This window comes from Triticum dicoccoides, chromosome 6A (assembly GCF_002162155.2).
Source record: "Triticum dicoccoides isolate Atlit2015 ecotype Zavitan chromosome 6A, WEW_v2.0, whole genome shotgun sequence".
In the NCBI taxonomy this organism is placed as follows: Eukaryota; Viridiplantae; Streptophyta; class Magnoliopsida; order Poales; family Poaceae; genus Triticum; species Triticum dicoccoides.
This window is the reverse complement of record NC_041390.1, coordinates 117,887,889-117,909,665: the sequence shown is the minus strand read 5'-3', so window position 1 is coordinate 117,909,665 and position 21,777 is coordinate 117,887,889.

The following is a 21,777-nucleotide window of genomic DNA, read 5'->3' as shown; positions in this document are numbered from 1 at the left end:
AGATATAGCTGGTGGGTCCGAGCTGTCAGCGGCAGTAACGTTTTTTCGCTAAATACAGAGGCCCTTTCGGTGGGTCCCAAATGTCAGGTGGAGGAATCATTATTTTGCATGTAATAAGGAGGCATTTCCTTGCGTGTGGCCGTGGACCCAGCTGTCAGCCTCTCCACGTACAGTCCACTTCAGATGCATGTCGACCGTTGACCACGTTGACCACGCCACACCGAGAGCACCAGGGCGGTGGACTACGGCAAGGCCTAGGAAGGGAACGACATGGAGGCAGGGAAGACTCGGCAGTTGTTTTTGTTTCCCACGCGGAGCAGAGTACGACTGTACGAGGGTTTACTGGTTCGTCTGCCGTCGCCAGAGAATAACAGCAGGTATGGGTGAGTAGAGGGATGGCTAGCCTAGCGATGCGAGTATGGTGGGGCGGTGAGGCCTGCGCGGCAGCACAGCCGGCCGCGGGGAGGAGGGAGCGGGCAGTCCCGTCGGCGCTTGTTTGAGCGGCTGGAGCAGGAAGAGCAGAGATTGAAGAAGCACGACGGCTGTTGGATGGACATCCAACAGTATACAGGCCATCTGCGGAAAGCCTCAAATCTGTGGAAAACAGCATACAGCCCATCTGCCATTATTTCAAATAATTTACAGCCCATTTGCTAATTATTACGAGTTTTTTGGAGCCTATATTCTTTCTGTTAGCATTACAGCCCATATTGTGGCCACGGTTAAAAAATTATATGAAATTTTGCATATGTCGGTGCGGTCTGAACTGTTTTTAATCCCGAAATTTCAAGTCACATTCAGACTAATTTAAAAAATAAATGTATATCAATATAAAATCCAATAAATTGTCCATGCATAATAATCAATGCAATTTAAAATCTCGAAATGAAAAAAGATATTTGAAACTAATTGTCGGTTTGATGTGTTTTAAAAATGTACATCCCATTTCTCATTACTGATAGGCCATTTTCTCGGCCAGCCGAATGAAGCTCTCCTCGTCTTGAAAGATTTGCAGCCCAACAGGCCTGATAAAGCGACTTACTTGACAAATCACAAAAAACTGGGCTAGCCATTTTCAGAAAGAAAAAAAACTATTGGGCTGGTCTGTGATAAACATAAAAGAAAAGGCTGTCTAGATAGGCCAGAGTGTCCCGCACAGCCCAGTTGACACCATGCTTCCGTCTCAAAAACAAATTAGATAAATGCCACTCCAATTATGGCGATTCATAAAAATGCCACTGCAATTTCCAAACTTTGAAAAATGGCACTGCAATTTTTGCAAACTTTGAAAAACGCCACTGCAGTTTGCAAACTTTGAAAAATGCCACTCTAGACTTCGAAAAATGCCGCTAGAAATGGCATTTCATCAAATTAACCCAAAACAAAAATAACCGGGCGAGCTGCTGGGTCCCTGGTGTCAGCCGCTCGTTGTGCAATTCTATCGTTTATTGACTATGTTGACAATGGCATGGGACCCAGATGTCAGACATCCACTAGGAGGAGCCATTTTTTATTGGCTTGAAATAAGGAGGCACTTGCTTGCGTACTGTCATGACCTTGCCGGGTCCCTGCTGTCATCCTCTCCACGTACAATCATCTTCTGATTGTGCACGCGTCAACTTGCTAGGCCCACAAGTCAGCCTCTAAACCCGTGGAGGACAAATACAACCCATTTAAAAAAATAACAACCCATTCCATACGTTCAAACAGAAAGTTCAACATTGAGAGCAAAGTAACATCTCTGATCCACATATAGAGTACTGAACTTCCACGTTGACAACCATCATAGCCAAGTTAACTATCTACCCCCACTAATACTCTAGTAGCGTACAAGTACTAACTTACTCTTAGCTAATTAGACGATGCCGGCCGCCATCTGTGGTACACGCTAAACGCCGGCACCGGCGCCGTGCGCCTCGCCTCGGACTTGCAGGAGGTGCGATAGGGCGCGTTGCTCGCGCGCGTTGGCCCTTTCCATGCCGGCATGGTCCACCGAAGCTTCGGCTTCCAAGAGGGAAACCCACTTGACGAGCTGGTAGTGAAAATGGCGTCGCGAACGTGTGCGTGCCTGGCAGCCTCCAGGGCTATTTGCCGGGTGCCGGCCTCCACGTAGTCGGCCCAGTTGCGGGCGCTCTGCTCGCGACTCAGAGCGTCGGTGCGCTGCTGCTCCATGTCCCGCTGGCGGCACAAATCGGCGATATGCTGCTCCTTCGCCAGGCGGTCGCGCTCCAACAAATCCTGCTCCTCCGCCATGCGGTCACGCTCCAACAACTCCTCGATCTCCGCATTGCCATCTAAAGACAGATAGAATGCCTCCTCCCTCCGTCTGCCTTCCGGTGAAAACCCGAACACTAGTTCCGGCGGTGACCTCCTCCGGCGGGGGCATGGCGGACGTGGCGAGCGACGTCGGGCCAGTGGGGGCTTATGAGGATATGGCGAGTTGGGTCATGGTGGCATCAGAGAAGGCCGGGAAGCAGTACTTATAGGCGGAAGGTAGCGCGAAGGTCATCGGAATTCAATGCATAATGGCTTAGCGTGCCAGCTTGCCGTGGAAAACTAGAGAAACTGAAATTATGACTGTGCCGTCTCGTCCCGTCTGGGTTGCACGCCGGCATGGCGGTCAAACGAGTGCACTCAAATCATCTCCCTCCTTGTCAATAATGATTCCATGGATTTAAAAAGCCCGCAACAATTAAAGCGTATCTTTTTCCGCATAAGTTAGCTGCCTTAATTACGGCCGGCTGCATGCAGGCACTCAGAATCACTCGCAGGCAGTACGCGAAGCAGCATGCAATGAGTCGCAGCCGAGGGCACGCATGCAGCCACTTAAATCGCAGGAATTAATTAGGCTTAAACTTCTGCATGCCGTTAATTATTGACACATGCCTTGGTCTTGCTGCTTTGATCACGGAATTAATTAGGCTTAAACTTCTTCAGAGGTAGGCATTTTTATCCATGTAGGATCGATAGTGTAGCTTGTCAGTTTCTTCAGAGGTAGGCATTTTTATTCAAAAAACTGCCACTTCGCATCTTGTGTCGCAAATAAAACTGCCATGAGCGCATTTGTAGGCTAGCTAGTGATCGATCAGTAACTTGTAAACACTGAGCGAAGAGAAATAGGTAACTGTTAATGCATCTCAATGATTCATAGATCATATACAAATATAGCTCCAAAAGCAAAGATCAGACACTTCGGATCTTGCGTCGCAACTAAAACTAACTAGTACGATTCCCATACATAAGATCAACATGTTAATGCATCTCAATGATTCACAGATCATATACAAATATGTAGCTCCAAAAGCAAAGATCTAGAAAAAACATCTGATCTTCCTACTAACATGGATGCTTCTCTTGGCCAACATTCAGTATAGACTGAAAGACAAATTTGTTTGGAAGTCTACAATTCCTCTTGCAAACGTAAGTGGTTTCACCAACAGCTGGAACCATGAGAATGAACCACACATGATGGAGGAACATCCAGTGCAATATGATTTGGTCTTCTCTCGATCACACCGCGAGACTTTTTTGGAATACAAACTTTAACTTAGGCAAAATGATGCCCATTTTATAATCAGACCAAAGCAATGAAGCACCTAGTGTTGGCCAATAAATAGTACAGTACTACTTTTCTGCAGTCCATGAAGTGACTATCCAATCTTTCTGTGTCTATTTTCAAATGGCACTGCATGCAGTGACTATACTATTCTCTTGTGCAGTTCAACCAAAATTGTGGACACTTTGTTTGTTTGCCAAATATCAACGGGCAGACATCTCTGTCTGCACAAATATCAAGCAGCTAGTAAACATATACCACACCTTGTATTTTCGGTTTAAACATGTCTCTTCCGCTTAGCATCCGTCATGTTCTGCGCTGGACAATCTGATATAGTTATGTTTTGCCCTGGACAATTTCATACTGAATTGATTTGCTGGTTCAGAGCAGAAATATATAGCCTATTCTTCATCAGACCAAGGATATCCATGTTCGCAGTGATGGAAGAGGTGAAATCGATACAACCGAAATTGAGCATCCAATCATTGAATCCTATCCTACACCTCCAATGTAGGTCCACCCTGCCAATAAATTCACATGCAAACAACTAGTATTACTATCTAATGACAGTACAAAAATAGTAGCAAGATAGTAGCAAACCATGTACCTTCGTAATGAACAGCTCATAGTGCCACCAATTGGATATAAAGGTTTAGAAAAAAACATGCTCCTAATGTTGAACCAGTTGGACTTTTTGTGCAGTTCCACTAAAATCGAGCATCTCTGTTTGCATAGATATTGAAAGTGTGATTACTCTATAAGTGGCACTAGTTGAAGCATAGACTCACAAATATAAGCATTCCAATTTCTTAATGGGAAAAGGTAGCAAGACTGTTTCTAACCACCTATTTGAAGGAATAAATAAAGCAACAGCGGCTGATGTCAGGAAGGCATACATAGTTTTTACTGAAAAACTGAGCCATTCCTGACCTTTCCTATTCTTTTAAGCAAATTTTGTGCAGTTCTACTAAAATAAAATGCCATCACCGCCTTGACAATTCAGTGACACTGTACAAAAGGAAATGACTTAACATTACATCATGATGTCAGGTATGTTGTCGACAGGCATTAGAGACAAACATACAGACCTCCTCCGATAACATAATGAACATTAATTTTAACAAAGGTGTGACTAGCTTTACCGGGATAATTTGAGTGAACTCTACACCCTTTGTTCCTTAATATAAGACGTTTTCGCGGTTCAATTTAAAGTACCCAAACGTCTAGTATTTAGAAAAACAGGTAGTAGTTTTCTTGAGCACATATCTGGGAAAGCTTGCCACACTTTATTTATGTCCATACGCTAATGCAACACCATTCGAATACTACAAATATACACTAATCCAGTGGCTAGTGCAACAGTAGAGTAGTTAATTTATTACAGGGTACAATATAATGGTTTTACTGAATAGATTTCAATAAACTCTAGCACTAGAAGGTTTCTATAAGAATTAACAATACAAAATGTAAAGGTAACAAGTTTCAGCATTGGTATACTAACTGTGCATGAGTATTAAACCAAATACAAAAGTCTGAAGGTAACTAGCATTATTAACTAATGACAGTATAAAAAAATTTGCAAACCATGTACCTCCAAGGTAAATATCATTTCAAAGTCGGGGGGACCTTAAAAATTGCTATCCCAATCTTGATAATCGATCAAACATAAAAACTTGATCGAACGAATCAAGAGAACAGTCGGAGGAGGTGGTGCCCACTCTTGACCTTTCCTCTTGTCTTCATAATTGTCTGTGCAGTTTAACCAAAATAAAATGACATCAGCGCCTTGGCATTTTGGTGACACTGTACAAAAACATTTAACTTATCTCATGAAAGTGAGGTATGTAATCTATAAGCATTAACAGTGCAAAAATCTGAAGGTGGTAACAAGTTTCATCGTTGGTATACTGGCTGTGCAACATCATTAGAATGCCTTAGCTGAAAAATCTTTAATACATCCACAATCAGCAGCTAACCCTGAAATAATCCAATGACATTAAATGGCATTGCTTAAATTTATTGGTGGCATTAGACTGAGAGCGGCATTAGTTAAATGTGCCATCACTTTAGCAGTAGCATTGCTTGACTTGACTGATGGCGTTGTACTAACATCAAAAAAAGTGGCAATAAGAGCATGGGAGGCCCATTCGGATAGTGGGCTCACCAGTATGATGTACCTCCACAGACGCAGAGTGGTGAGGGAGGTATGGTTGCCCAGAGCAACAAATATCCAGGTAGCATATGTGGATTACATCCCATTTTTGTTCTCTTTAGCCACCTTTTTCCTATGCGAGGACAACAAACCGATCGACCTGGTCATTATCTATTGCATTGTCATGCCTTTCTACCCTTCTTCAACCAAGAGACACGAGACTCGTTCCTTAGCTACTGATTTTCCCCTTTTCAACCTAGATGCGGGTTCGATGCCTACTCTCTTGGACAGTACAGTCTCCCTTCCTTTCCTTATTCAACCCAGACATGGATTAGTCTGCATGAAGTAGGGTTTCCTTTAATAGTGCAAATTATGGTTTTCGTTTGCGTGGCCAGTAGAGCAGAGGATAGCAAATTGGGAAGATGGTGGAGTGGAAAAAGATCCACATGCAACGACGTGGCAGATGGGGCAATAGAACAAGGTTATGGTTCGAAAAGAGGTAGCATACCTGAGGGTCGGCGGGAAGTGGCTTCGCTCGTGGTCGTCGTCCTCCGCACACACTACGGCAGCGAGCTTGGGGACAGAGGCCATCCCGCGCGGGCGCTAGGTCTGAGAGGATGGCCTTGTCGTCAGTGCGTGACCTCGCTCGCCGATGACGAGTGCGTCAACGCTGCACGTCCTTTTCTTCCCCGGCGGATCTGTGACCACCGGTGAGGAGGGAGAGAGGGGTCGTCTTTTTTAGATCTGGAGAGAGAGTGGTAGTGTGAGAAGCAAGTGGGCAGCCCTTAGCAAGAAAGCGCTCAAGCTCCAGCCTATATATCTTTTTTATACTACTAGTACTGGAGGTGGAGTAGTGGTAGAGTAGTTTATATTTTCTCTGTGTACAGTACCAGTTAGTCGTGCTTCAAAACTGATCGGCACGCCATTAAAAAAATAAAGGTCGATAACTAATGCGGCACCTCGGGCCAATGCGGCCAGATCGCATTTTGCATGAGAAATTACACACCATGTTTCGTTGACATGTGGTCCCGCTCCAACATATCAGTGAGACGACGGCGAGTAGTAGGAGTATTTCTGAACGGACGTGTAGGCTGGGGCGCCTCTTCGTGAACCGTGGCAAACTCACAACCGTCCACCGACTCTTTGCCTTTCCCTCTCGATTTGGAACTGATGTCGCATACTCTTCCTCTCCCTCCTCCATTTTCCTTTAGCCCTTCACCATTTCTTCTGTGATTGTTCGATCGTCTTCTCCATGGAGGGAACAGGCCGGAAATGACCCCGTTATTCTTGCCCCGGTCTGAAAGATGACATGGTGGAGGAACTCATTGATCGGTCCGACGTCATCACCTCGGCTAGCATGGCAGGTTCGTTCAAGCCCATTCTCGACTCAACTAATAACATCATTATAAAGAACCCAAGAGTCAAGGAGCGGTTTGATATCCCCTATCTTCTTCGCCGTGACCCTGATGACTGGCGCCGGCATGACGGAGGCCTCGCCCTGTGCCAGTTGATGCCGCTTGATAATGATACGTATGATGTTAAGATGCCATCGCTTGAGGGCAAGGCTTGGGCGGGCGCAAATGGAGATTGGGTTGTTTACATCGGGTCCAACTGCGAGTGGGAACTTGTGAATGTGTACATTCGTGACCGGGTTCCACTTCCAAAAATCTTAGCAGACTGCCCAGAGGTTGAGCACACCGGTATTGTACGCACGTTCAAATACGATCATGGTGACTGTCTTCTACGAAAGATAGCAATTTGTCGAGTTCCCAACCGCTCTTGGAATTACAACAACTATCAAGTTGTTGCTATCTTCGACAAGCTTGTTGCCATCCTTCGTGGTTCGACTCGATGGATATTGCTCAAAAATCAGTTTCTGTACACAGATGAGTACTGTGATGCAATTCAATACGAGGGCCTTGTGTTTGCTGCCACAACTCGTGGCACTGTTTTTGCATGGGATCCTCGTAGTTTCAATACGTTTACCTTCCACCATAATTATAATTGTTTCATCCACATGCATGCTGGTTAGCAAGTTTCCCTTTACTAATTAACCTTCTTCTTGTGTTTCCAAGGTCCTGTGAACATCCCACCACCTATACTTGAAATTTTTTATAACCAAGGGGGAGATGACGATGGTGATGATCACGAGCATGAGGACGAGCAGCGCCCATATACTCTGTGGCGCCTGGCAACTAATTCCGATGGATCACCTCTTCTTGTGTGTATACAGCCCACTGATGATGTTACTGCTAAGGAAGCAGGTGTAGTCTCCCATGGTCGCACTCTCCGGACCTATTCCAACACCCGTTGCATGGTATTCGGGATGGATACTAGTGTGCTAGCGCCAACTCCTTCTCCCTGGTACATAATTGATAGTCTTGGAGAAAACTCGCTCTTCCTTGGACAAAACTATCCGATGATGGTGAAAGGCGATCCAACTGCTGTTGACACAACGTTAACAGTACCATTTATGAGAAGCAACTGTGTCTATACCTTAGACATTTGGGTGGTTCCCTGCCCTGGTACTGATATAGTAGGTCGCTTCAGCCTGGATGATCAGTCCTGCGTTGGTTTCCAGATCGACAATCGGTGGCCCGTCCCAAAGAATCACTTGTGGTTCAAAGCAAGCGTTTCCAACGCCGAAGAATGGTTGAGTTGAAGTTCATTTCATTGCTTGTTATTTGTTGTGTGGTGAAAACTTTAGTATTTATAATGTATCCTCGTTGTCGATGTGGGTTGATGACCTGTTGTACGTAATAAAATGATATGCTTGTGATAAACTTACTAAATTTATGAATGGCTTTCGAGTCGCTTCTCTGAGTGAGTGGTGCGACAAGGCAAAAAAATATTTTTCGAATACATTATTATACGTGCATTGCAACAGGTTATCGGATGAGGCCAATCAACAATAGTAGTACACTATTTGTACTAGCTTCACATGCTCCGCGCGTCGGGCGGGTGTTTTTACTGTAGCCATATGTTATTGTGTTCGTTGTACGTAAACAGCACCTCGAATCCTCGATACTAATCTATATCAACGGCGGAGACAGCAGGGGACCAGCTAGGGCCAAGGCCCGGGCCAACATGTCAAAAAAAAAATTAGAGCAGCGATTTTTTGTTTCAGAAGTTATGTGTTATGCTGTTCTGGGCCTTGTGGCCCTCCCTAACCGATGAGCAACAGCAAACTTGGCACAATGAATCCTGTACAAGGCTTGACTTTTCTCTAGTGTTATTCTATCCTAAAAGCTAATCCCAAACACAAAGAGGCAAAGCCACCACCGGCTCCCAGCCACACGTGATTCCTCTTCCCACCTTTCCCTTTCCTTGGTCCCCTGTGGTCCAGCCTTTGCTCTGCTCATCCATGGAGACAAACCACTAGCCCCCAAATCTCCTAAATCTTTCTAGTTGCTCTCTCCTGAGCTGCTGCAGCGCCGCCGGCCGGCTGGACGGCCAACGGCTCATCTTTCTTCAAGCTGCTGCAAGCACACAAGAAGAGGTATATATTCTTGATTTGAGATCCCTCTTTCTCTGTCGCTCAGATCTGAAATTTGTTCTATAATTTTTGTTTGGCTTTTCAATTCTCTAAATTGGATAGTCTTATAGTGGTCTGTGTTCAATTTTTCTAGGGTAATCAGTTGTCTCCATGGCCAAAAATAAAAGAAAGCATGCAACACTGCATTCTTTTTTTGAGAAGAAAAGAAGAACTGATGTTCCAGAACAAATTATTTTGGTTGATGCCCCTCCCTTGGTAGATGAAGAAGAACAAGTGGATGAACAAGAACAAATAGAAGAAACTCCAATATCAACAACACCACCTCAGGTTATGAGAGGGAGGGGCAATGATGATTCTGCTATTTTGGTGGTAGAAAGAGAACCAGGTCTGCGGTGCCAAATTTCAGATTATCCTCCTAACGATCAAGAAAAAGCTCGAATGGCATATATAAAGCATGGGGCATATCATTTTAAAATGGATGAGTATCCTCCCGATGAGTCGGTGACCCATCCACGCAAGTTTCAATATCATTGGTTTAAGAGCTTCCCTTGGCTAGAATATTCACCGGATAAAGATGCAGTCTACTGTTTTCCGTGCTTTTTATTTTGTGAAACTGATAGCTTCTTATGATGAGGAAATTGGTGTTGTAGTGTTGGGTAATGCTCCAGGCAATGCGAAGTACACATCGCCTACAATTCAAAAAGAACTTCTAGGTATCATTGCTTCTAAGGTGCAAAGTGAAATCCGTAAAGAAATAGGAGATGCCAAGTTCTGCTTGCTTGTTGACGAGTCAAGAGATGAATCCAAAAGAGAGCAAATGGCAGTAGTTATTCGTTTTGTTGATAAACCTGGTTTCACTCGTGAGCGTTTTCTTGATATTGTTCATGTTGCTGATACATCTTCGGCTACTCTAAAAGAAGAGATATCATCTGTTTTGGTTCAACATCAGTTAGATGTGAACAATATTCGCGGTCAAGGGTACGATGGTGCTAGTAACATGCGTGGAGAGTGGAATGGACTACAAGCAAAGTTCATGGAGGAGTGTCCTTATGCATATTATATCCATTGTTTTGCTCATCAGTTGCAGCTAGCTCTTGTTGCTGCATCAAAAGAAGTAGCTGATGTTCACAACTTTTTTGATCATCTTGCTCTTGTTATCAATACGGTTGTGTCTTCTAGTAAGAGACATGATGAGTTGCAAGCAAATCAAGTTGCTGAAATGGAGCATTTGATTGAGCTCGGTGAGCTTGAAACTGGAAGTGGGGCTAATCAAGTCGGAACTTTACAACGGCCTTGTGATACTAGGTGGAGTTCACACTATGCTTCTGTTTGCAGCCTTGTGAAATTGTACAAACCAACATTTTTGGTACTTAAAAGCATTGCAACTGCTAAAGGATCTGGTACTTCACCTTCCGCACGAGCAAAGGCTTCTGGTGCTGTTAAGTTGATGATGTCTTTTGACTTCATATTTATTCTGCATGTCATGAAAGAACTTATGGGAATCACGGACATGCTATGCAAAAAGTTGCAACAAAAGTCTCAAGATATTGTGAATGCCATGGATGATGTTAAGACTACCAAAATGTTGATCCAGGAGCTAAGAGATAATGGTTGGAACAAGCTTAAAGCTGACGTGCTTTCATTCTGTACCAAACATGGAGTTCAAACACCACATTTCAGTGAGTTATATGTGGATTTCATTAATTCTCGTGCGGAGGATGAGACTACAGTTGAGCACCATTATCGCTGTGACATTTTCATGGTTGCTGTTGATCAGCAAGCACAAGAGCTGAATTGTAGATTCAACAAACAAGCTACAGAGCTTCTCATCCTGTGTACTTCCTTGGACCCAAAAGATTCATTCCGTTCATTTAACATTGATAATATATGTTCTCTGGCTTCAAAGTTCTATCCTGCTGATTTTAAAGAACAAGAAATGAATAATCTAAGATGTCAGTTACGACATTACGAGAATGTTGTACCCACAAGCCCAAAGTTTCAGAATTTGACAACTATATTAGAACTTTGTCAACGACTTGCATCTAGTGGAAAATCAGATGAATATTACTTGATTGACAGGTATCTAATGTTCTCTGTTCCTGTATTGGTTGATTTATTCATTGCTAAAAGGTCTAACTACTTCTTAATGTACAGACTCATTCGGCTTGTTCTTACTTTACCGGTTTCAACGGCAACTACAGAACGTGCATTTTCTGCCATGAAACTTGTGAAGACAAGGCTTCGGAATAAAATGGAAGATGGATTTCTAAGGGACTGCTTGCTAATTTATATTGAAAAGGAGATTGCTGTTGGAATATCAACAGATGCAATTATAGATGAGTTCGATGAACCACCACGTCGAGTGCCATTTAGTTGAAGGCTTGGAGCAAGTTAGTTTCTCTATCTTCTATTATCTAGATTTTTCTTTTGTGTGATGTACCATTGAAAAATTGCATATCCTTTTGTATCAACGGTGAATGGTGGTGTAATCAATGAAAAATATCATGCTATTACATCTGCCTCACTGTTTTTTTGTTTAAAAATTTGTACGAAAGTGTTGCTGCCTTCAGTCGGCCCGTGTTATACATTTTTCCTGGCTCCGCCACTGATCTATATCTATATCTATATCTATCTACTATCTTATCTCTACTATTAAACCAAGGTGATATTCTTGGTTTCGTCCCGCTTAGATGCCGTTCAATATTTTAAATTGTGGCTACTCGAGGTGGTACAAAATTTAGTCTGTCCGATCCGGTACAAAAACTGTGACAAAAATTGGTACGATGTCAAGCCGAGATGGGCCGGCCCATTGGCGTACGCTATTACCACAGCACCAAAGTGCGCTCTTGTCAAGAAATAAAAAGGAAGAGTATGCCATCAGGAATCGTACCGAGGAGCTAACGTAGGTGACTGGGCCATGCTAACCTATACACTAGACAACTTCACATGTCAGTTTCCAAATCTTGATTTATTAAACAATACAAGCAGCAGCACCGTATCCTAAAACATACGTGAATACTTCTTGTGAACACAAAAAGTTAAACTCGATCATTTTTTAAAAAGGAACAAGTTTTTGAATTTGGACTTTTTGTAAAGCATGGACAAAATTTTAAAAACTAGGAGGTACAGCACTTGAATTTTGAATATTTTTAAGCGCAGACTTTTTTAAACATGATTTATAAAATACTAAAAAATGATACACTGACGTGGATCTTTCTTTAGATGGATTCAGACGTGATTCTCCTATTTACGTAGAAAGGAAGTTATTTTTTTTATTACTCCCACTGTTTCCTTTTATAAAACGTTTTAGACGGTTGATATTGAACTGTCTTTTTGTAAATCATGAACAATTTTTTAAAAAACTAGGAGGTAATGTACATGAATTTTGAATAATTTTAAGAAACCAAATGATCAGCAATTTCTTCACAAAAAAGGAAACAATGGCTGCAATAAATCGGCGACGATCACAATCGACGCCCCTACGTGATGTGTGATCTCCCCACCCCGCGAACTCTTGGCTCTCTACCCATTGCCACTCTCTCTCCTTCCAAACTAAGTTTCTATAGTTTCGGTTGTGCCAACCCAAAGGTTGTCGCCACTTAGGATGTCTACGGCCAGCCGGAGAAGATGTGAAGGCAGTTGTGATAGTCACAAATGAGGAGGAGAAGGAGCTGTGCAGCATGAGCGTCGCGGATGTGCACGTGTGGCCTGAGTGCATCGAGGATATGGAGCGGCTCATGCAACGATGGTGGTGAAATCATAAGGGTGTTTTCATGATGATAGAAAAATGGTGGAAGGATAAAGGGGATGGTGAGATTCTATGATGATAGTTTCATTACCCGTTGCAACGCACGGGCATTTTTGCTAGTACTATATAGTAGGAGTAAGTAGTAGGAGTAGTAGGGTGGCATGGGCCAGAACAAGTATTCACGTCCAGGAGTATGGCACACGCCACCACCACGACATCCATCTGACACCATATTATTTCTTGGAGTCCGTGCTAGAGCAATCTCGTCAACCTTGTCATTTCTCTAACTTCAGCCATCGCGCGGCGGGCGAGGTGGGGGTTTGCCGATAGTCGGTCTCCTTAACTGCGGTCCCACTTGTAAGGCCAACTCCAACGCACGACCCCAAACGGACCTCCGTTTTGCACGAACTCCAACGATAATTTTGACTAGAAAAGCAAGATTAAAGAAAATAAGAACCACAAGAATACATTTTACTACTCCTGTAAGTTGGATTAGTGCCTTGTCGATGCATTCATTGTTGATCTACGGAGGTTCGATCTTGCGTGCTTCTTTCTTCTTCGAGTGTAAAGAAGTAGACGTTGCTTCCTCGCATCTAGTCTCATGTCTAGCCTCTATTCTAGTAGGAGTATCAACAAGTGCACCAATCTCATCTCTAGCCTCTGTGCTAACTAAAAGTGATAGAACATCTACTAAATTGCACTCTATGAATATATGGATGTACTCTTCTTCCCAATACAAAAGTTGCATCCATTCTACTCCCCCCGTTGCACAATACATGCCTTCTATTTTTCAAAATATATATGTATCTAGACATGTTTTAGTATATAGGTACATCCATTTTTTGACAAATGGAAGTCAAGTATTTTGGAACTGAGGGAGTACACCATAAAAAATTTAAGTTAGCACAACTAGTATAATCCGATAGCACAACCGAAGATTTGGTCGGGTTCTTCCTCCTTTGGCGGACACGTGGGACTTCCAGCATCCAGGTTGTGTCATGAAAGAAAATAGAGTGGTAGTTGAAGCCACGAGATGAGCATCTTGGGTTAAACTATAAATAGAATCTTACTACTCTTGAGTAACTCCAAAAGCGGCCACCGAAGATCTTTATTGGATTTGTTTTTCATCACCAGCACGTCGAGGTGAAAGATGTTGTAACAGCCTGGATTTTGGCCCTTTCCTTTTTCTTTTTGATTTATTGGTTTTTGCTCTGTTTTTCTTTTTCAAGTGGTTCTATGGCATGGCCACCTGGGAAATCATCCTCTTTTTCCCTCCCAAGTGGCTCATCATTCTCAAAACCCTGCCAAGATCATGTCACTTCACTCCTTGACCAAACCCCAATTTCTTTTTCTCAGGAATATTCCTTTTTATATTAAAGGAATAACCCTATCTGCCCTAGGTTGTGAAGCAACCATTATTTTCATCACTCCTAAAATTCCCAAATAATTCTCATAGATTGTTTGGGTTATATACTTCTCAAATACGGCAAAATATTTCATTTGTCATGTTTATCATCTTGCTCAATTAATTCATTTCCTCTTCTGCCCTAAATGGCACATTGTGAAGCAAGTGCCATTTATCTTTTCCCAATTGACCTCAAACTCCTTGGACAGCTTTTTCTGTCCATATCATTTCCACATGCCAAAATTCAACCTAATTTGCCTAGTACTTATTTAATTATGATTTTCCAAAGTTTCTACCCAGAAAGAAGCTTTGTGAAGGAGGTGCAAGCTAGGCATATCCAAATGAGTTACCATTTTGCATGGACCCTCATATCAGCATATCAAAGCCCTCCACCAAAGTAGAGCTCATTTGATTCCTCCATGTGAGCTCACCTTCAATTCTTTGATTCTGCCCAAAATTTCAGTTTGTGAAGCAAGTACATTTTATCTTGCTCCATTATGGCTGCAAATTTTTCTAGGCCCTCTATTATCCATATAACCTACCTCCACCCATTTTGGGCATGGTTCATCAAGCCAATATTCCTCTAGAATTTTTGCAAGTTTCTGGTCAGCAAGGATGTTTGTGAAGCAAGTACCATTTTCGTGAATCCAATTGGTAGGAAACTTATACATCATCTTTATATGATCCAATCATGAAACCTTGCCAAACTTGAGCTCAAGTGGCCACACCATTTGAGTGCACCATCCTGATCAAGTTTCTGGACCATTTTGGTCAGTTGCAAAGCAACTATGATTTATCTTGATCCAATTCTTCTCCAAGTTACCAGGATGAAAGTACTTCTTTACCTCAACCTCGCAGACAACCCCATTGGATCCAAAACCCTCCCTGTTGATCACTAGTGCTCACCCAAGTTTGCTGCAGTAAACTTCAGAGGGTTCTCACCGTTTAACCAGATCACTTTTAATCGATCTACCACCGTAGATGAGACCTACCCTGGATGAACTTCCCACTAGACAACATGGTCAAGCCTCTCTCCCTCACTACCTGCTAGTGCACGCGGTGACCGTGTTAATGGCACCACAGTGCACGCGCTCTGTGCACTACGGCCGCGTCCAGTGGCTGTTTGTGCTTCGGCCCCTCCTCCTCTTGTCGTCTTCGCGCGCGTGAGTGTGTCCAACAGCTAGTCTGCATCGTCGTCGTCCTCCTGGAGCCACCTCCCCCTCTGTCAGCCCCTCCGTCAGCTCTCGTCGCCGCGGGCCCATGGACGCACTGTGGCCGACCGAGCCTTAATGGCGTCGTGGTTTCTTCCTCTTCTTGTCCCCGAGCTCCGCTCGTCTCCGTGACCTCTGCAGCTCGTCCGCACCCCCCCTCATCACGTTCCCGCGCCTCCCCGTGATCGCTGGCTGTCGCCAGAGCCTCGGCCGGACGTGCCCGGCGACACACGAGCCCGTGCCCCTCGCCCCCGCCTATATAAGGCCACCCCGAGCTCCCTCGACCGCACCAGCCTCCTCACCTCTCCCCTGTAGGCCTCCCCGACCACCCAAACGAGCTCGAGGAGCTCTCGTTGCCCTCCCATGGCCGAAGCTTCACCGCAGTGCTCCACTCAAATTCGGCCGACCTGAGCCACCCCTCCACTCCCTGATCTCACCCTCATCTTCCCCGTGCTCCTGCGAGTCTCCTCAACCCCACGCCTTGCCGCCGGAGCAGCCACATGATGTCTACTACACAACCTTCTTCTTGTAGACGTTGTTGGGCCTCCAAGTGTAGAGGTTTGTAGGACAGTAGCAAATTTCCCTTAAGTGGATGACCTAAGGTTTATCAATCCGTAGGAGGCATAGGATGAAGATGGTCTCTCTCAAGCAACCCTGCAACCAAATAACAAAGAGTCTCTTGTGTCCCCAACACACCCAATACAATGGTAAATTGTATAGGTGCACTAGTTCGGCGAAGAGATGGTGATACAAGTGCAATGTGGATGGTAGATAAAGGTATTTGTAATCTGAAATAATAAAAACAGTAAGGTAGCAAGTGATAAAAGTGAGCGTAAACAGTATTGCAATGATAGGAAATAAGGCCTAGGGTTCATACTTTCGCTAGTGTAAGTTCCCTCAACAACACTAACATAATTGGATCACATAACTACCCTCAACATGCAACAAAGAGTCACTCCAAAGTCACTAATAGCGGAGAACGAACGAAGAGATTATGGTAGGGTACGAAACCACCTCAAAGTTATTCTTTCCAATCAATCCGTTGGGCTATTCCTATAAGTGTCACAAACAGCCCTAGAGTTCGTACTAGAATAACACCTTAAGACACAAATCAACCAAAACCCTAATCTCACCTAGATACTTCAATGTCACCTCAAGTATCGGTGGGTATGATTATACGATATGCATCACACAATCTCAGATTCATCTATTCAACCAACACAAAGGACGTCAAAGGGTGCCCCAAAGTTCTACCAGAGAATCACGATGAAAATGTGTGCCAACCCCTATGCATAGGTTCCCAAGGTCACGGAACCCGCAAGTTGATCACCAAAACATACATCAAGTGGATCATAGAATACCCCATTGTCACCACAGGTATCCCATGCAAGACATACATCAAGTGTTCTCAAATCTATAAAGACTCAATCCAATAAGATTACTTCAAAGGGGAAACTCAATTCATTACAAGAGAGAAGAGGGGGAGGAGAAACATAAGATCCAACTATAATAGCAAAGCTCGCGATACATCAAGATCGTGCCAAATCAAGAACACGAGAGAGAGAGAGAGAGAGAGAGAGAGAGATCAAACACATAGCTACTGGTACATACCCTCAGCCCCGAGGGAGAACTACTCCCTCCTCATCATGGAGAGCGCCGGGATGATGAAGATGGCCACCGGTGAGGGATCCCCCCCTCCGGCAGGGTGCCAGAACAGGGTCCCAATTGACTTTTGGTGGCTATAGAGGCTTGCGGCGGCGGAACTCCCGATCTAATCTCCGTTCTGGAAGTTTTACGATAAGTAGGTATATATGGGTGCAAGGGGTGCGTCGGTGGAGCTTCGGGCGCCCCCACCCTCGTGGCTTCCTCGTTCCTTCCTTGACGTGGGGTCGAAGTCCATCGGGTGGCTTTCGTTCCAAAAATAACTTCTGTAGTTGATTTCGTTCCGTTTCGAATCCGTCTGACATTCCTTTTCTTTGAAACACTGAAATAGGCAAAAAAACAGCAAATCTGGGCTGGGCCTCCGGTTAATAGGTTAGTCCCAAAAGTAATATAAAAGTGGAAAATAAAGCCCAATGTTGCCCAAAACAGTAGATAATATAGCATGGAGCAATCAAAAATTATAGATACGTTGGAGACGTATCAAGCATCCCCAAGCTTAATTCCTGCTCGTCCTCGAGTAGGTAAATGATAAAAAGATAATTTTTGATGTGGAATGCTAGGTGGCATAATTTCAATGTAATTCTTATTAATTGTGATATGAATATTCAGATCCGAAAGATTCAAGACAAAAGTTCATATTGACATAAAAATAATAATACTTCAAGCATACTGATAAAGCAATTATGTCTTCTCAAAATAACATGGCCAAAGAAAGTTATCCCTACAAAATCATATAGTCTGGCTATGCTCTATCTTCACCACACAAAGTATTTAAATCATGCACAACCCCGATGACAAGCCAAGCAATTGTTTCATACTTTTGATGTTCTCAAACTTTTTCAATCTTCACGCAATACATGAGCGTGAGCCATGGACATAGCACTATAGGTGGAATAGAATGGTGGTTGTGGAGAGGACAAAAAGGAGAAGATAGTCTCACATCAACTAGGCGTATCAACGGGCTATGGAGATGCCCATCAATAGATATCAATGTGAGTGAGTAGGGATTGCCATGCAACGGATGCACTAGAGCTATAAGTGTATGAGAGCTCAAAAAGAAACTAAGTGGGTGTGCATCGAACTTGCTTGCTCATGAAGACCTAGGGCAATTTGAGGAAGCCCATCATTGGAATATACAAGCCAAGTTCTATAATGAAAGATTCCCACTAATATATGAAAGTGACAACATAGGAGACTCTCTATTATGAAGATCATGGTGCTACTTTGAAGCACACGTGTGGTAAAAGGATAGTAGCATTGTCCCTTCTCTCTTTTTCTCTCATTTTTTTATTTTTTTAATTTTTATTTGGGCCTTTCTCTTTTTTTATGGCCTTTTTTTCTTTTTTTGTTTGGGCTTCTTTGGCCTCTTTTATTTTTTTTCGTCTGGAGTCTCATCCCGACTTGGGGGGCAATCATAGTCTCCATCATCCTTTCCTCACTGGGACAATGCTCTAATAATGATGATCATCACACTTTTATTTTTCTTACAACTCAACAATTACAAATCGATACTTAGAACAAAATATGACTCTATATGAATGCCTCCGGCGGTGTACCGGGATGTGCAATGATGCATGAGTGATATGTATGAAAGAATTATGAATGGTGGCTTTGCCACAAATACGGTGTCAACTACATGATCATGCAAGCAATATGACAATGATGAAGCGTGTCATAACAAAAGGAACGGTGGAAAGTTGCATGGCAATATATCTCGGAATGGCTATGGAAATGCCATAATAGGTAGGTATGGTGGCTGTTTTGAGGAAGGTATATGGTGGGTGTATGATACTGGCGAAAGGTGCGCGGTACTAGAGAGGCTAGCAAAGGTGGAAGGGTGAGAGTGCGTATAATCCATGGACTCAACATTAGTCATAAAGAACTCATATACTTATTGCAAAAATCTATTAGTTATCGAAACAAAGTACTACACGCATGCTCCTAGGGGGATAGATTTGTAGGAAAAGACCATCGCTCGTCCCCGACCGCCACTCATAAGGAAGACAATCAATAAATAAATCATGCTCCAACTTCATCACATAACGGTTCACCATACGTGCATGCTACGGGAATCACAAGCTTCAACACAAGTATTTCTCAAATTCACAACCACTCAACTAGCATGAATCTAATATCACCATCTCCATATCTCAAAACAATTATCAAGTATCAAACTTCTCATAGTATTCAACACACTCATAAGAGAATTTTATTATTCTTGAATACCTAGCATATAAGAATTTTAAGCAAATTACCATGCTATTTAAGACTCTCAAAATAATATAAGTGAAGCATGAGAGTTCATCTATTTGTATAAAATAAAACTACCACCATGCTCTAAAAGATATAAGTGAAGCACTAAAGCAAATGACAAACTACTCCAAAAGATATAAGTGAAGATCAATGAGTAGTTGAGTAATTATGCAACTATGTGAAGACTCTCTAACATTTAATAATTTCAGATCTTGGTATTCTATTAAAACATCAATCAAACAAAAATAAAATGACACTCTAAGAATGGCAAACATCATGTGAAGAAGCAAAAACTTAGGATCAACCGAAACTAACCGATAGTTGTTGAAGAAGAAAGGTGGGATGCCAACCGGGGCATCCCCAAGCTTAGATGCTTGATACTTCTTGAAATATTATCTTGGGATGCCTTGGGCATCCCCAAGCTTGAGCTTTTGTGTCTCCTTAATTCCTCTTATATCACGGTCTCCCTGAATCTCAAAAGCTTCATCCACACAAAACTCAACAAGGACTCGTGAGATAAGTTAGTATAAACCATTGCAAAAACCTTATCATACTCTACTGTAGAAAATCACTAAAATTATTATTCAACATTGAATACTAAATTCCTCTGCATATTTAATAGTCCTATCGTCAAATAGAATCATTAAAGAAGCAAACATATGCAAACAATGCAAATATAACAGCAATCTGCCTAAACAGGATAGTCTGTAAAGAATGCTGCAACATCCATACTTCCCTAGCTCCAAAAATTATGAAAGAAAATTCCCACTGTAGTAAATTTATAAGAGCTTAATATGCAAAAGGTTTCAACATTTTATCGCATTCTGACTTTTCTAGGGAATTATTGCAACAGCGGTAAACTTTCTGTTTTCAAACAGCAACATGTATACTTGTAACATAGGCATAGTAAGGGCTATCAATGCCACTTTTATTGGAATAAAAGATGCAAAACATTTTTCTAAATAACAGAAAGCAAATCCTAACAAAATAAATTGACACTCCAAGCAAAACACATATCATGTGGTGAATAAAAATATAGCTCCAAGTAAAGTTACCGATGAACGAAGGCGAAAGAGGGGATGCCTTCCGGGGCATCCCCAAGCTTAGGCTCTTGGCTATTCTTGAATATTACCTTGGGGTGCCTTGGGCATCCCCAAGCTTAGGCTCTTTCCACTCCTTATTCCATAGTCCATCGAATCCTTACCCAAAACTTGAAAACTTCACAACACAAAACTTAACAGAAAACTCGTAAGCTCCGTTAGTACAAGAAAATAAATCACCACTTCAAGGTACTGTAAGGAACTCCTTATTTATTTATATTGGCGTTAAACCTACTGTATTCCAACTTCTCTATGGTTTATAAACTATTTTACTAGCCATATATTCATCAAAATAAGTAAACAACACATGAAAAACAGAATCTGTCAAAAACAGAACAGTCTGTAGTAATCTGGATAAAACGTATACTTATGGAACTCATAAAATTCTAAAATAAATTGCTTGACCTGAGGAATTTATATATTAATCATCTACAAAAATAATTAACTAAATATCACTCTCCAAATAAAAATGGCAGCAATTCTCGTGAGCGCTAAAGTTTCTGTTTTTGACAGCATGATCAACAAGACTTTCCCCAAGTCTTCCCAAAGGTTCTACTTGGCACAAACACTAATTAAAATCATAAAATCACATCTAAACAGAGCCTAGATGAATTATTTATTACTAAACAGGAACAAAAAGAAAGGAACAAAAATAAAATTGGGTTGCCTCCCAACAAGCGCTATCGTTTAACGCCCCTAGCTAGGCATGATGATTTCAATGATGCTCACATAAAAGATAAGAATTGAAACATAAAGAGAGCATCATAGAGAATATGACTAGCACATTTAAGTCTAACCCACTTCCTATGCATTGGGATTTTGTGAGCAAACAACTTATGGGAACAATAATCAATTAGCATAGGAAGGTAAAATAAGCATAACTTCAAGATTTTAAGCACATAGAGAGGAAACTTGATATTATTGCAATTCCTACAAGCATATGTTCCTCCCTCATAATAATTTTCAGTAGAATCATGAATGAATTCAACAATATAACCAGCACCTAAAGCATTCTTTTCATGATCTACATGCATAGAAAATTTCCTACTCCCCACATAGGCAAATTTCTTCTCATGAATAATAGTGGGAGCAAACTCAACAAAATAACTATCATGTGATTAAAAATTAAGATCAAGATGAAAAGTTTCATGGTTATCATTATTCTTTAAAGCATACGTGTCATCACAATAAACA